The 17,957-nt window shown below is 43.8% G+C and overlaps 1 protein-coding gene across 2 annotated transcripts in view; it reads right to left on the bottom strand.

Moving 5' to 3' along the window:
• LOC126190750 (junctophilin-1) overlaps window positions 1–17,957 on the bottom strand; it is a 960,015-nt gene that overhangs the window by 33,257 nt on the left and 908,801 nt on the right. The window lies entirely within an intron of this gene.

Here is a 17,957-nt window from a genome sequence, read left to right as displayed (position 1 = left end):
GGCTTCGCTACGAGACACCTTCTCGGTTAGGGAAGAAAAGCTGAATAAGCAAATATATAGTTAATGCCATTTCTTGTCACCGTGACAAAATGAACGTCCGATGAGCATCCACAGCAATTTTTCCTTACCAGCCAGATGACGATCTGATTTTTATATCTTGACTCTTACAATCGTTGGTCCCATAAAAGGCTATCTTTGCTATTCATCTGATAGACAGCGGATGGCTGAGACATCCTACACCCGCGCAATTAGTGTGTAGTGTACACTTGTGTTTGGCAGAGGATTCATACTGCCATTTTCAGAGTGTTTCTGTACTGTTTTACTCCCGAATAGCACATGGGAAAAATGACCATCTAGATCTCTCATGTAAGCCCTGATTTATTTGACCATGATGGTCATTTGTGTCCATGTAAAAAGAAAATTGAGGATCTATTAGATGACGATGGCTTTAGGAAAGGTAAAGGCGCTAGAGAGGCAGCTCTGACTTTTCGGTTGATAATGGAAGCAAGACTGAAGAAGAATCCAGACAAGTTCATAGGATTCGTGGACCTGAAAAATGCGTTCGACAATGCAACATTCGAAATTCTGAGAAAATAGTGGTAAGCTACAGGGAAAGAAGATTAACATAAAATTTGAACAAGAATCAAGAGTGAACAATAAGAATGGGAGACCAAGTACCAAGTGCTCGGATTAAAAAGGGGGTGAAGTAGGGATTTTATATATGGCCCCTACAGTTCAATCCATACATGAAGACACAATGATAGAAATAAAAGAAAGATTCATGCGTGGGACTAAAATTCAGCGTGAAAGGATATCAATGATAAGATTCGCTGATGACCATTGCTATTCTCAGTAAAAGTGAAGAATTACAGGATTTATTGAATGGAATGAACATTCTGATGACTGCAGGACATGGATTGAGAGTAAATCTAAAAAAGGCAAAAGTAAGGAGAAGTAGCAGAAATGAGAATACCGAGAAATTTAACATCAGAAATAGTGATCGGAAGAAGATGAAGTTAAGGAAGTCTGCCACCTAGGTAGCAAAGTAACCCATGACAGATGGAACAACGAGGACATAAAAAGCAGACCAGCACTGGCCAAGAAAACTCTACAAGACAGATACTGGAATACATGCAGCAAATAAGTGAGGGCGTGGGTTGCAAGTGCTACTCTGAGATGCAAGGTTGGCACACGAGAGGAATTCGTGGCGGGCCGCATCAAACGACAAAACTCTGAAAATCGGAGTCACTTAAATGAACCAGTAGCAATTGCGTGTGGAAGAAAGTGACAATTGAAATCGTATGTTAACCTCGTACAAGAGTCACCCACAGTTATAGCAGATCTTGACGAGGCCTATATCAAGCTACCTGCAGGATGTTTAACAGCCACTCTTCCACGCATGTTCTCAATGTTTAGTATAACACGACAGAGAACTCCAATTTCATCGAAGACTGCTTCGCTGGATATCACCACACATGACAGGTTCCAACTAATAGTTAGCCGGTACGAACCTAGCTTCATGGTGTTCTCGACATATTTTGATACAGCAAAATTTAGTACACTGGCTACTAAAAATAACAGATAAGTCGAAACTGGTATCTTCACAGGAACACTTCATGCAAATATCTGAATGTAGTAAACTCTACAATTCTAATTTTGGTGAATTAATTGTTTACTTTTATTTTGGTTCGTAAGTCCTCGTTTCTGGCCATGTTCTTCCGCATTATATTCATTATACAAATATCAAAAAAAGTTTTGCTTCACCCCGGTTCCCAGAACTCCTGAAGATAGACGTTGAGTGTGGATATTGTATCACAGACACAGTCCCTTTGACTGTTCAGAGATGTCAGTAAACCCGCCCAAAGACATAAACAACCATGCATGAGCAGCGCCTATTAGACGGAGGGGTCAGACACCCGATCAGTTCAGCCATTCCACCAGGAAGAAGGTACACGGCTCGTGTTGTCTGTAGTTCAACCATGCCTTGACGGTCAATACCGCGGTTCGATAGCGTCCGCACTGTTACTTTGTGCTAGGAAGGATTCTCAACAAGGGAAGTGTCCAGGCGTCTCGGAGTGAACCAAAGTGATGTTATTCGGATATGGAGGAGATACAGAGAGACAGGAACTGTCAATGACATGCCTCGATCAGGCCGCCCAAGTGCTACTACTGCAGTAGATGACCGCTACCTACGGACTATGCCTCGGGATAACCCTGACAGCAACGCCACCATGTTGATTAATGCTTTCATGTAGCCACAGGACGTCGTGTTACGACTCAAACTATGCGTAATAGTCTGCGTGATGCGCAAATTCATTCCCGACGTCCATGGCGAGGCCCATCTTTGCAACCACGACACCATGCAGCCCGGTACAGATGGGCCCATCAACATGCCGAATTGACCGCTCAGGATTGGCATCACGTTCTCTTCTCCGATGAGTGTCGCATATGCCGTCAATCAGAAAATCGTCGGAGACGTGTTTGGAGGCAATCCGGTCAGGTTGAACGCCTTAGACACACCGTACAGCAAGTGCAGCAAGGTGGATGTTCCCTGCTGTTACGGAGTGGCATTAGGTGGGACCGACGTACGCCGCTGGTGGTCATGGAAGTCACCGTAACGGCTGTACGATACGTGACTGCCATCCTCCGACCGGTAGTGCAACCATATCGGCAGCATATTGGCGAGGCAATCGTTTTCATGGACGACAACTCGCGCCCCATCGTGCACATCTTGTGAATGACTTCCTTTAGGATAACGACATCGCTCGACTAGAGTAGCCAGCAGGTTCTCCAGACATGAACCCTATCGAACATGCCTGGGATAGATTGAAAAGGTCTTTTTATGGACGACGTGACGCACCAACCACTCTGAGGGGTCTACGTCGAATCGCCGGTGAGGAGTGGGACAATCTAGACCATAGTGCCTTGATGAACTTGTGGATAGTAGGCCACGACGAATACAGGCATGCACCAATGCAAGAGGACGTGCTGCTGGATATTAGAGATACCGGTGTGTACAGCAATCTGGACCACCACCTCTGAAGGTCCCGCTGTATGGTGGTACAACGTGCAATGTGTGGTTTTCATGAGCAATAAAAAGGGCGAAAATGATGTTTATGTTGATCTCTGTTCCAATTTTCTGTACAGGTTCCGGAACTCTTGGAACCTAGGTGATGCAAAACTTTTTTTGATGTGTGTACTACGTTACAAAATTATCTGTGTCGTTCTGATTTTATTTTTTTATATGTGTGTGAGAGACCAATTTGTGAGTCACCTGTGACAATATTCGGGTTGACTCACTAATTAAAGATATTTCTTTTTATACGCACATATACGTTACACACAAAAAATATTTCAAATTCTAACATTTTCTCCATCTGTTTTTAACGCAGGTATCAGCTTCCAGTTACTGACTGTTGTTGAATGGTAGGACTTGTTCAAGGTGCATATAATGTTGGGTGTATTCTAACTGGGTCTTACATTTCTGTATCGGTTGATGTTCCAGGCTGTTAGACATTAGCTTTGTTAATGAAAGGTTTGTAGATATTCTAGCCTGATTAGTCACTTCATTGATTTGTTCTATCATTGGAAATACATTGTGCAGCATTATGTCGTCTGAAAATCCCATATGTCTTAATTTCGTTCCTACAATTGCTACTCCGTTGTCATCGCAGACTAGTTTTCTAAAGGCATGTTCTCAAGGTGATACAAATACTGGTGGGATTGAACCTCTTAACTAGACTGCTCTTCTAATATTTCATCTAATTTTTTTTAGTTTAATCTGAAGCCTTCTGTATAGATGTACTTTATGCTGTTCATAGGTAAACGTTGTTGATTTCATAAGAGACAAACGTTTTTGTATGATTGGTAAAAGTTATATTTGTATAGAGTCCTGCTTTATTCGTTATATTTCTTTATTACTGGGTTGATATTTTTCCTTAATGCTGCTTGATGTGTATTATTTTGAAACGTAATTTGTAATTAATTTATGGCACGTTTTGACTAAATTGACGTTGTCCACGCTCAGAACTGCGACAGTGAAAATCAGAAGGCTGTTTGGAAGAGACAGGATTCTATGTTACCGTCAATATTACGTTAGTCTCTCAATTAAGCATAGTCAGAAAGAGAGGAGTGTGGAAACGAAAAAGGGGAGCAGTCACCGTGGCAGGTGGAAACTGAGATATATGAATAAAAAAAGGACTTGTCCGTGTTCCGAATAGGCGTGTGGCTCCGAGATAATGAAAACAGTGCACTGCGCTCATCATATGTCGTTCGTATTTGCTCTTCCGATGAGAAAAGAGTGCAGTCTCTTGGTGAAGATTAAAACGCAAAGCCACAAGGACGCCATTTAAATCATGTTTTACAGAGTAGAATAGTTGGTCGCCTTGAAGCAGGTTAGAAGTTGATCGCAATCTAACTAGCGTTTACTTTGCCACAAAAAGCGGAAGATTTCGGACACGATCTCCGGATACGAGAAATGTTTACATGAGGGGATCACAGCGATGACCAAGACCTCCCATCCCACACGGTATGTTCCGCTAAGCGCAAGATAAATTCCAACAGTGCCCGGAGCTTACAACTGACTCACAACCGAGGCCAGAACAGATGGCCTGTGTGTGGTATGTCCGATAGCGTGTGCCCGGCCGACGGTAGTGCAGAGACGGTTCCAGTTATTGCAGAGCCAGCGACACCAAGACTGGGGCCATGCCTGAACGGAGGTATGAGCTTCCATTTGCCGATTAGATCTCGTCACATATTCGTGCATCACCGTCGGTCGTCTAAAAATTCTGTTTACTCTCGTGGGAACAGGGAAGGGGTACTGTAAATACTTGCGTTTTCCAGCTGGTCCTGGCTTCATCTTCTCGAATGATAACGTGTATCTACACTGAACTTTTCTGGTGGATTAATTCCTCATAGCTGACTTCCGTCCCCCTGGAACAGCCAGAGAGGGTCTACAGCAAACCTCTCCGCGGGGCATACCACTTTCCTATAGCGAGTACCACTGCAGTTTGTTGTGCATCTCAGTTACGCTCTCGCGCGTACTACGAGAATCAGTCAAAAAGTAATGCCTCCTATTTTTTTTGTCCCTAAAAAAAGTCTGTTAAGTATAAATTTGAATTTGGCGTTATTCCACATACCTGTTTCTCCCGTTCACTGCAATAGTAACTTTCTGCGTTAGCAGATGCTAGTACTGATGACGCTTGAAAAATGGCCGACATCGATGTTCGTACTAGACAGCGTTCTGTGACAGAATTCTTGAATGAAGAAGGAGAAACGCTCAGCTGCATTCGTGACCGGCTGAGAAACGTGTGCAGTGAAGTGGCAGTGGACGTCAGCACAGTTAGACGATAGTTTCGTCGCTGTAGTGAAGCTGAAAGGCAAACACCTTTGAGTGGCGAAATGCGGAGTGGCAGGCCGGTGACGGCAGTGACTCGATGCAACATTCTGCGAGCCGATTTAGAGATGGGGGATCCGCTCTTGAACTGATTCATAGAGTTGAATCTTTCAAAGGAGTGAACAATCAGTGATTCAGAAAAAAAGAACGGAAGCTCCAAACGTTTCCCACGGCAGAGAGAGAGAGAGAGAGAGAGAGAGAGAGAGAGAGAGACGGAGCATATCAGCAGCGCCTCTGCTGGTCAAAGCAGAGTGCACGCCACACAACACAGCCAGCGCCGGCCTCTGCCCTGCTTCTACCTTGGCTGCCTGCATTGTGCAGTGCCCCGTTGGATTTTGTGTTTCACATACGCTGTGCCGTCTCTGTGCATCGTCTGCCGCGTGCAGTGTCTGGCGCAGCTTAACTTCGCATCGCACTCTGTCGGCGATCGTTTCAGTCGCGCGTCCTGCCCTCTGGGCAGTTGATGCGAGCAACAGGACAGAGAGCCACCTAGCGGATAACATAGGAACTACTTGCAACAACCTGCTCGCAAGGGAACGGACAATTTGTCTCGGAGCGGGTGAGTTCACCGCTCCCCCCACCCTCAGAACTCGCCCGCTCAACGCTCACCCCACCGTTCTCGACTCTAGCCAGAGCGTTGAGCAAAGCAACTCAGGTGTCACTCTGGTCTCTGCGGTCTTAGCTCACGCAGTAATACAGCTCGCAGCTCGACCTGCTCGACTCAGTGCTTCTGCATCAGAGTTCATCTCTACTGGATATTACTGCTATGTATATTACATTATTATGTTATGTATACATCATTTGTTTTTATTTTATTTTTATTTGTTTAAACTGATCAGATTAGGTTCCTGACGACTCCTCTTACTATAGGATTTTTATTATGGACACTCGAATTTACGCTTTAATTACGAGCGAACCGATAAACGTATTGCAAAATGTGATACACCAATATATTCCTTGTTTTATTCTGCGTAAGGCTATATGCAGCACTTTCGTTTTACAGTCAAATTTATATATTTTTTTCTTATTCTGGTACGGATTTCGCGATTTTAGGCGTCTTCGGAAGGAAACGTTCACTTTAAAAATATATGGGTTGCGATGTATTTGTATGAGGTTAATGAAATTTTAATACATTATAGCCAAATATATTGTTAATGTAACTCTCAAGTTACAACATTTTCCGATCACCCAAAAAACCACGATAGTACAAAATAAATCAATAATCAAAAACTTTGTCATATCGTGGAAATTTCAATAAACAATACAAAATTCTTACACATTATCTGTGTTACTTCAAAATAGGATCAAATAAGATCAAAATGCAGGTATAGTACTGGAATAAACCAAGTTTAAAGGGCAATGTGCCTTCCATTTATTTTCTATTGTAAATGAGTGGTGAGTCATGAAAAGGAGCTAATTCATTTCAGGGAGTGAACAGTTCTGATCCGATCTCTGAAAAGAACAGTTTTGCCCATCTCTAAGCCAATTATATCACTTGTGGTGAGCGGCGGGTGGCTCCAAGTGATTTGAGACGCATTACTCCCCTCGGTAAAGGCAGTGTGATTACGATTATTCAATAATTGGGATACTCAAGGGTTTGTGCAACTTGGGTACGAAAAATGTTAACCGATCAGACTAATGAGACAAAAAATTGCTTCCAAATTCTTGCAGCGCTTCGTTCAGAGGGACAGGAGTTTCTGAAAGTATTGTGACCAGAGGCGAAACATGGGTTCATTTTTCTGAATCATAATGAAAGAGTCAGTCAATAGAATGGCATCTCCTAAACTCATCGAAGAAGATAAAGTTAAAAATTCTTCGATTGGAAGGGAAAGTTGTGGCTACAGTATCCTGGAACGAGGGTGTGATTATGGTTGACTTTTTTGGAGTGGCTATGCACAGTAAGTTTCGTCCGATTCGTCAGAACACTCAAACAGCTTAAAGCACGTCTTCAGTGAGTTCGTCCAACAAAAGCCATGGTGGATGTTGCTCTTTTGCATGAAAATGCAAAACCATGCACCAGCCAACACACCAATGAAGAGACTGTGAAAATTGGATGGCAAGATTTGCCTAATCCTCCATACAATCCTGACCTGTCACCATCATTCTTCCATCTGTTCGAGCCGTTAAAAGAAGCTCACCGAGAGATTCGCTTTGAAGATTAGAAGCCTGTGTAAACTTCTCTGAGTGAATGGCTTCGGAAGCACGGCTGTGCATTTTACCACACTGGAATACATGGCCTTGTCAAAAAATGGACTAAACTGTAGAAATAGATGGAGATTATACTGAAAAGTCATTAATTTATATTCAGTGTTGTAGTATTCAACCTTCGTTGTTGCTTTTGAAATTCCTGACAAATAAAAAAATAGGAGGCATTACTTTTTGACTGACCCGCGAAAACATGCACCACACTTCGTTGGATCTTCTGTCCCTCTCGCTTTATCTGCTGTTAACTGAACCTGGTGAGTGGCCCAGACCGATAAAAAGTAGTCAAAAATCAGACGAAAGAATAGCTTGCAAGCTGAATGAATTAAATTGTCTTCTAATGAATCTCAGTACAGCATCTGTTTCTCCTACAATTATAACTGTCATTCCACTTTAGGTCACTCCGGACAATTAGTGCTAGGTATTTTATCGTTGTTTGTGTTTCCAATTACTTGTCTCCAGTAGCATAATCGAAAAGAAACGAATCATTTTGCCTATTTATACGCAACAAATTATATTTAACTGGAATGAGATTTTCACTCTGCAGCGGAGTGTGCGCTGATATGAAACTTCCTGGCAGATTAAAACTGTGTGTTGGACCGAGACTCGAACTCGGGAGCTTTGCCTTTCGCGGGCAAGTGCTCTACCATCTGAGGCTCAACTTCCAGTCCTTGTAGCAAACGTCGGTCCTCAGAGGGCGTCCCTGCATTTCGGTACAGCTTCCTGGTGCTGTAACCTTACTACTGACAAAAGCATCGTCCATGAACATTTCAGAGACCTTTTGACGTTATTGACTAGATCATTTATATATACTGTAAACAGTAAGGATGCTTTCTCTGGACCGGATTTTCTAGCAATAAAATCCTGCGCGCATCCACGAAAGACAATGTTAAGCAGCTGGTGGAACAGCGACGGTATGGTGTACTAGGAATTGCTTCCCCGAGGTGTAACCATCACTGTTGACATTTATTGTCAAAAACTGAGACGAGCCGGACGGTGTCGTCGAGCGGTTCTAGGTGTTACAGTCTGCAACCGCGCGACCGCTACGGTCGCAGGTTCGAATCCTGCCTCGGGCATCGATGTGTGTGATGTCCTTAGGTTAGTTAGGTTTAAGTAGTTCTAAGTTCTAGGGGACTGATGACCTTGGAAGTTAAGTCCCATAGTGCTCAGAGCCGTTTGAACCATTGAACTGAGACGTCTTGCAGACGCAGTTGAAGAACAAAGACCAGGAGGACTGCGTGAAGTGATGCTGGCTCACGATAACGCCTGCTCGCATTCTGACAGACAAGAAACACTACACAGGAGTTGGGTTGGGAAGTCATTCCACACCAATTTTATTCACTCACCTTTTCCGCTCTCTGTCGAACAACCTTCAGGGAACTTCCTTTCCGGATGAAAATGCGCTCCGAACATGGATCGACGAGTTGTTTGCCTCAAACACACGCGATTTCTTGATGCGTGGAACCGAAACGTTACCCTAGCGTTGGCAGACTGTTGTAAATAGTGAAACAGAATATATTATTGATGACTAAAGACTTTCTTATGTGTATCTAAAAAATGGTTCAAATGGCTCTGAGCACTATGGGACTTAACATCTGTGGTCATCGGTCCCTTAGAACTTAGAAATACTTAAACCTAACTAACCTAAGGACATCACACACATCCATGCCCGAGGCAGGATTCGAACCTGCGACCGTAGCAGTCGCGCGGTTCCGGACTCAGCGCCTAGAACCGCGAGACCACCGCGGCCGGCATTTATGTGTATCTGTTGTGTTTATTAAACGTGCGGAAAAACGCTACGAACTTAATGCACGAACCCAATGCATGTAATTAATTATTCGATCTATTGTATCTGTTTCTTAGATTCTGTCTAGGACTCGTATTTGTACAGCACTGTAATTTTTCCACCCGTCCTTGGAGTAGTCATGGAGCCCCGGAGCAAGTTCATAAACCGGGACGCCCTCCCCTTCCTGCAGGTCAGAGATGAGAAATCTTAACTTTCCCTCAGTTTTTCAGTTCTTTGTTTTGGGTGCTAGAGGCCCTCGGGAGTCCCGGGTCATTGCCTCATTTGCCTGTCTAGTTATGTCCTTATTAGTAGCTTGACCGTAATCACAGTGATTAAACTAGAGTACAAGGTTAATTACGCCTTCAAGTACGAGACAAAGCTGATGCCTGGGTCACGCTCGGGACTGCTGTATGGCAGGTGCGCATTTTAGCAAGGTCGAACAGCAGCTGTCTCGTGATTAGACTTTATTATTTCGGCCCCCGCCCTGCCCAGGAAGCCCGGACTACGCTTCAACGTCGGCCTCCCAGAGTACGCGGCGCCTCCCGCGCCTCCCCCGCTGCGGCTCGGATGGCCGGCCGCGGGTGGAGCTCGGCGCGCAGAACAAAGCGAGCCGCGCCACGGCGCTAACTAGCCGCGTGACGTCAGACGGCACGGCGGTGCACGCCCACGCGCCGCTTTGGCTGCCGTGGCCGCCGCTGCACTCCACCGGGACACAGCCCGCTATGATATACCGCGTCCTAAACTACAAGTTGCGCGCTAGGAATGACGGTATTCGGTTGTATCGGTTTTTCCACAATGCCAGTTTAACCTCAGAATTATAACCGCTCAAAATAATCGGTTACTAAAATAACCTATTTTCGGTTATTTGTTCCTATTATTTCCTGTAATAAACGTAGTAATCGAACAAAGATTAAGACTTCTGAATCCCGCAGTTTCAAGACGCGCAAAAGGAAATTACTGAATTACATAGGTAAATAAAGGTAAACTCCTCGCTGATTTCCACGAGAAGCCATAAGTGGTTTAATACTACAAAAAAAAATTACCACTATTCTTCTATTCATTTCAATTTGGAAAATTCGTGTTGTAATCGATGATCAAATAACCATTTGGGCATTAGGAACAGTCACTGTTTATGGGTGAAAACTGAAGTTTAAGAATTCTATTTCTCGTGTTAATTTGTCCGCTGGCTACAAGCAGATAAAAGGCATATTACGCAATATTACGTACACACAAGCAGTAGATTAGTTGCTTTCAATCTTTATTGAAAACAATGAGTGTATTGTTCAGTTACAAGTTTTCTCACCACTTCCTCACACTTCAATTTATGTTCGATGTTGGTAAATTTCTCTTTCTCTTTTCTTGCTGTTTCCTCTCCATTCGGCCATGGTCAACTAAAAGCTGCTCAAAAAGCAAAACTGTTCTACTACTTCAGATATCTCATTTCGTAATCTATTCCCCACAGTATCGTCTGATTTAATGTAACTACATTCCGTTTCCATTGTTTCCCTTTTGTTGATATTCATCTTACAACCTCAATTCAGGATACTATCCACTCTGTTTAACTGCTCTCGCACGTACTTTGCAATCTAACAGAATCACAGTGTTATAAGGAAACTAAAAATTTTTTATTTTTCCTACATGAAATTTAATCCCATTTTTTTCAGATTTCCCTTGGTTTTGTTTACTGCGAGCTTAACGTACAGTCTGAATTGTGTTGGGGCTACGTTTGAGAACCGTCTCACTCCCGTGATTAACCTTTCGTTCCCTGTATTTTATCTCTGCTATTTTAAGAATGTCAAAGAGCGTGAGCTAGCCAAAATTGTCAAAAGTGTGTCACCTACGCATAATGTTTTATTACAGCCAGTGACCGCTTTTTAGGGTTCTGTACCTCAATCGGTAAAAACGAAACCCTTATAGGATTACTTTGTTGTCCGTCTGTTTGTCTGTCTGTTGAATATCCTTCTTCTTCGGAACGGACAGACGTATCAAACTGAAATTTATGTCAAATACGAAGGTCTGCAGTCTCTCGGCAATGTAACAAATTGAAGCTTCTAAGTCAATGCAATCAAATGAAACAGCATTTTATGTCACATATTTTGACACTCGAAAACTTACTCATTAAAACCTACAGGGAACTTCTCGTTGATCTAGAATAATGACATTTGGCAAGACACAAGGTTTCATAGTACAACCAAAGGAAAAAATATTAAAATTGTGAATTTGTAATCACGTGATTCTTTTTGTCCTTCGTCCGTCCGTCTCTAAAGACCTCTTTCGCAGGAACGGGTAGACGTATCAAACTGAAATTTGTCACATACTGATGTTCAAATGGTTCAAATGGCTCTGAGCACTATGGGATTCAACATCTTAGGTCATAAGTTCCCTAGAACTTAGAACTACTTAAACCTAACTAACCTAAGGACATCACACACACCCATGCCCGAGGCAGGATTCGAACCTGGGACCGTAGCAGTCCCGCGGTTCCGGACTGCAGCGCCAGAACCGCTAGACACATACTGATGTCTATGGTCCTTTGGTGCCATAAGAAAGTTAACCTTCTAAATCAATGAAATCATAAGGTACTGTCATTTACGTCACAAATTCTGATACTCGAAATTTCACTCATTAAAACATATACTGTACTTCCGATTGATGTAGAATGATGAAATTTGGCAAGAAGCAAGGTTTCAAAGTACAAGTAAAGACAAAAATAAAAAAATTTGTTCAATTGTAACTATATCGCGCGAAAAAAATATTTCTTTTCTCATTTGTTACCCCTCGAGCAACTTGAAATTAAAACATTCTGGAAAATCCTTGGATCCTGGGACTGATGTCCTGCCAGTACCAACGTCGACCTAGGCGAAAACCGTCGAGATTCTCGATTCCCGGAATGTATGAATTGTCTACGTCATAATTAAGTTCGTACGGTACCCTCAATGCGTGACTGCTACTCCCACCTGGCCATTTTTTTTCTACACGTGCCAACAAGAAGAAAACTAACTAGTACGTATGCTACACTAACCACGTAAACGCCAGCTCAGGATTCAGTGCGCGCACGTTCTTTATCGATTCAATGTCTGTCTGCACAACGTATCAGCACCATGTACCTGTAAAGGGGTGGGACAAATCCTTGACTAACCTCGCTCGGCTGAGTTTGTTCATGAGATGGAGCAAATGGGCACAGGAACACAGCTATTATAATGCGGTGTTTGAGACGTCGTTTCGCGACCTCTGGCTGTGCTCTCCGGCTAGACGTCACGTGGCCATCGCTTCCGCCCCTCCCCCCTCTCCGTCTCCGGCCCCAAAAAACTCCGTGGCTAGTGCAGCAGCCCCAAGGCGCAAGGCTGAGCCGCTCCTTGCGTGACACACAGCGGCTCCCGCTGTCCAACGATCGGCCGTCTTCCTCTGCCTGCAAACCTGTCGTCAGCGTTAAATAGAGCGGCCATTCTCGCGTATTTCCCGTACTATAGCGATATTTTTTATAAATTTGCGTTAGTCCCCTATTGCACGCCTGTTTCTCCCGTATATTTCGTCAGTGATCACTGTTATAAACATTAATCCCGCCAAGTACTATCGATAGCTCAAGTCCCGCGACCAATCGATCTCGAATAGTTTTCGTGTAGTTATAGATACTATTGTCGAAATTTGGTCTGTTTCCTGTTCCCGTTTCAGTGTGAAGAAGACTGTTTGGCTCAAGAGAAAGCGAGGAGCGGGGAAAGAATGACAGAGCCCACGTGTCTAGATGGGTTGTGAAGGGGGGAATATTTGCTTGTTTCTCGATCAGTACTGGCAACCCACGCATGTGGTCGCCTCGTATCAGTCAGCTGTGGTACGAATAACAAACGGAAGTAGCACGGATTCGCGTTAAGAGGATTTCAGAGACGTTGATGTTCAAACATGCTCGTTACGTTTTGTTTCGAGGTTGACTCACACAGCGCAACAACAGTTCGCAATGCTTCGAAAGAGTTTTTTCCCTTGTGAACAATAACTGGACTAATCAGACAGACAACAGCAGCTTAGTCATCATTAAATTGATTATGATTGCAGAATTTTTTTTTTAATTTGCACAGGAAGATAAAGATAGGCAGGGTTTTCAGTTTCTATAGGTAAGTGCTTGTAGGGTACACACAATACATATTTGAAAACTTGTTAAAGGTTATTGTGATTGTACTCGTGTATTATATGCAGTGAACCAATAAACTGTTTTGCTTGGATTAGATTAGATTCGTTTTTCATTCGACAGACTCAAAAATGAGGGGATCCTCGTAGGTGTGCAACATGTCTGAAAACGTAATGTAACAAACATATTTAGAACAACTGCGCCTAGTACTCATTTCTGTGTTTACGCCACAAATGAGTCTTATTACATGCTTTTGCACTCTAAAATCTTTCTCTCGGTTTGTAGAGGTACCCCAAAATATATCATTTCAAGTAAGCAAAACATGTTAGCCTTTTTACATTTATATCTGCATTTTCACCCATTCCACGATATTGTGACGTGGTTATTCAGTTGAAATTTATTGCAGCCATATCACACACGGAGCCTTCGGAAGTCCACAAGAGGGGCCGGCCAGGAACTTCCACTTCGTCAAACAACGATGTGGTGTGGTCTGAATTGGCGCCTGTTCACCAGGATATAGCAGAAGACAGTTTTACGAACGACTGATCTTTCTGGACGAATCGACATTTCATGTATGGGGTAAAATGAAACAACATCATGTAGGAATTTAAGGGTCACAAACTCCTGGCGTCATCGTAGAACATGAAAGGGACTCACCGAAACTGAGTGTGTGTCCTGCCGTTTTGTTCACAAAGTTTTTGGACCTTTCTTTTTTGTGGTGGAAGCTGTGACAGGCATGTCACAGCTCGACATGCTATCAAACTGATTATTTTCTCAACTTAACGAAGATCCCAACGCCTTCATTTTTATGCATGACGGCGCCACGCCTCAATGTCATCTTGACGTGCGACGTTACCTCAACAACACCAAGCCACAAAAAAAAAAAAGAAGGGCTCAAATGGCTCTGAGCACTATGGGAATTAACATCTCAGGTCATCAGTCCCCTAGAACTTAGAACTACTTAAACCTAACTAACCTAAGGACATCACACACATCCATGGCCGAGGCAGGATTCGAACCTGCGACCGTAGCGGTCGCGCTGTTCCTGACTGAAGGGCCTAGAACCGCTCGGCCACAACGGCTGGCAACACCATGCCACAACGCTGGATTGAAAGAGGTAGACGACAAGATCTTGTTCATTGCTTTTTGTCTCTCAGGTCACCAGATCTCACACCTGATTTTTTTCTGTGGGGGTAAATGAAAGACAGAGACTCTGTCCCGCTTATGCAGCTACTCTTCAAGACATGAGAAATCGAATTGTTGAAGCTGTCGATTCAGTAAACAGCGACCTGTCGATTCGTGTGTGCCGGCCGCGGTTGCCGAGCGGTTCTAGGCGCTTCAGTCCGGAGCCGCTCGACAGCTACGGTCGCAGGTTCGCATCCTGCCTCGGGCATGGATGTGTGTAATATCCTTAGGTTAGTTAGGTTTAAACAGTTCTAAGTCTAGGGGACTGATGACCTCCGATGTTAAGTCCCATAGTGCTCAGAGCCATTTGAACCATTTGATTCGTGTGTGTAATGAAATGGAGTACCATTTCGATGTTTCTCGAGCAACACATGGTGCTCATGTTTAGTGTATGTTATAGTGTCTACGAACAAAAAGACTTTGAACCCTCCTCTATGCAGTGAGATGCGCAATGTGTTTCAATCTTCCGTAGTTTCCCTGTAATATACAATTGATTCTGTTCTTCCCTTTTTGAATCATACTGTGTTTTGCACCTTATCGCCGTGACGGTTTCTGTTAGTGTCACCATTGTGAAGCACAAAAGTGAATGGGCCAGCAGTAACACGCGGGGGTCCTGTCTATGCCGCTCGTGGAACCACAACTGACATAAGACTCAACAAAAGGATACATGAAAATTGCACGAAATGAAATTTTCGCCCCCACAAAAACCTGTGGAATTTGCACCCAGTATTCCTGGAAATGACCTGTTGACTAAGTCGCGGCCTACCTGCACCTCAAATGTCTGCGTCACTGGGAACGCTATCTATGAATCACGGTCTTCGGCACTCCGGAAGCCCACCCCAGTGAGTGACCGCCTTCGAACAATCGCCCTCAGTACTTTCATAGAATTCAGTTGGTGCGCTTTCTATGTGTGTGCTTGTTGTTGTGGTCTTCAGTCGAAAGCCAGGTTTGATGCAGCTCTCCATGCTATTCTATCCTGTGCAAGCCTCTTCATCTCCCAGTACCTATCGCCAACCTACATCCTTATGAATCCGCTTACTGTAATCATCTCTTGGTCTCCTTCTACGATTATTAACCCCCCCCCCTCCCCCCACGCTCCCCTCCAGTACTAAACCGGTGATTCCTTGATGCCTCAGAATGTGTCCTATCAACCGATTCCTTCTTCTAGTCAGGTTGTGCGACAAATTTCTCTTCTCCCCAGTTTCATTCAGTACCTCTTCGTTAGTTAGGTCATCTATCCATCCAATTTTCAGCAATATTCTGTAGCACCACATTTCAAGAGATTCTATTCTCTTCTTGTCTAAACTGTTTATCTCTCCTGTTTCACTTCCATACATGGCTACACTCCATACAAATACTTCCAGGGAGGGCTTCCTGACATTATCCTCCCTACTTTGCCCATCATTCGTTATTTTGCTTCCCAAAAAGCAAAACTCGTTTACTAGTTTACATGTCTCATTTCCTAATCTAATTCCCTCAGCATCACCTGGTTTAATTCGACTACACGCTATTTTCATTTTGTTGATGTTCATCTTATATCCTTCTATCATTCCGTTCAAATGGTCTTCCAAGTCCTTTGCTGTCTCTGATAGAATTCAACATACAGGTTGAATAACTTCGGGGATAGGCTACAACACTGTCTAACTTCCTTCTTAACCACTGCTTCCCTTTTGTGCCCCTCGACACTTATAACTGCCGTCTGATTTCTGTACAACTTGTAAATAGCCTTTCGCTCCCTGTATTTTACCCCTGCTATCTTTACAATTTAAAAGAGAGCGTTCCAGTCAACATTGTCAAAAGCTTTCTCTAAGTCTACAAATGCTATAAACGCATGTTTTCATTTCCTTAACAAAATGGTTCAAATGGCTCTGAACACTATGGGACTTAACATCTATGGTCATCAGTCCCCTAGAGCTTAGAACTACTTAAACCTAACTAGCCTAAGGGCAGCACACAACACCCAGCCATCACGAGGCAGAGAAAATCCCTGACCCCGCCGGGAATTGAACCCGGGAACCCGGGCGTGGGAAGCGAGAACGCTACCGCACCTTTCCTTAACCTATATTCAGTATTGCCTCGCATGTTCCTACATTTCTCTGGAATTCAAACTGATCATCCCCAAGGTCAGCTTCTATCAGTTTTTCCATTCTTCTGTAAAGAATTCATGTCAGTATTTTGCAACCGTGACTAATTAAACTGATAGTTCGGTAATTTCACACCTTTCGGCACCTGCTTTGTTTGCCTGAAACTCAGGCATAAGGGCTTTAATCAGGTGAAACAATATGGTTCCAGAGAACTTTACAAGTCTCAAACATCGGTGATGCATATATGTAGACTGAAGCAACGAATGAAAATTTGTACGACGCGTATGCCGAAAATAAGGACCGATCGGTCGCGAAATGGAAACCACAGTGAAAATCAAAAGTGTTTTATTTGCAATAGTTAGCCACACCTTCCAGCAACGTCTCTACACAGTCGCCCCTCTGTCTGAGACATTTGTCGTAGCGTTGTACCAACTTCCCAATACCCTCGTCACAGAAGGCAGCCGCCTGCACTTTTCGCCGATTCTCTGCGCTGATCTGCAGTTCGTTATCTGTGCCAAAACACTGACTTCATAGCCAGCGGTTCATGTCAGCAGAGGTGAAAATCAGAGGGAGCGAAGTCTGAGCTGTATGGATGGCGATCAAACACCACCAATCGAGAACGCTGCAGGGGCGTCCCTATTGCCCTTGCAGTGTGCGGCCGAGAACTGTGATGAAGAAGGAAATGCATGACAGTTATGTTGTGTGGGCTGCATCAAATCAGGCGGAATCTCTCACAGGCACTCATATTCGACAGGAGACACTATTGTCTAGGCATATTTACGTGCTCACCGTGCGCTCAGAACTGAAAAGACAGACGTGATGCGATCAATGAGCATACTAAAGACACTGTCCCATACGCCTATGCAAAGCTTTATCGGATTTCCATTTCACGACCGATCGGACCTTACTTTCGGAATACGCCTCATACCAACCCCAGGATCCGAACCCGGCCAGTTGTGTAAAGCCACTGTGCCTAGGGTGGCGTAATTATTAGCGCATCTGCCTACTGAGCAGGAGACGTGGGTTGAAAAACCAGCCTTGGTACAAATTTAAATTCGTTGCTTCAGTCTCCGCATATACATCATACAATAAAGCGCCAAAGAAACTGGTATAGACATGCGCATTCAAATACAGAGTTTTGTAAACAGGCACAATATGGCGCTGCGATCGGAAACGCCTATATAA

The sequence above is a fragment of the Schistocerca cancellata genome, chromosome 6 (genome assembly GCF_023864275.1).
Source record: "Schistocerca cancellata isolate TAMUIC-IGC-003103 chromosome 6, iqSchCanc2.1, whole genome shotgun sequence".
In the NCBI taxonomy this organism is placed as follows: domain Eukaryota; kingdom Metazoa; phylum Arthropoda; class Insecta; order Orthoptera; family Acrididae; genus Schistocerca; species Schistocerca cancellata.
Note: the sequence above shows the minus strand (reverse complement) of the source record. Positions and strands in the feature narration are given on the sequence as shown.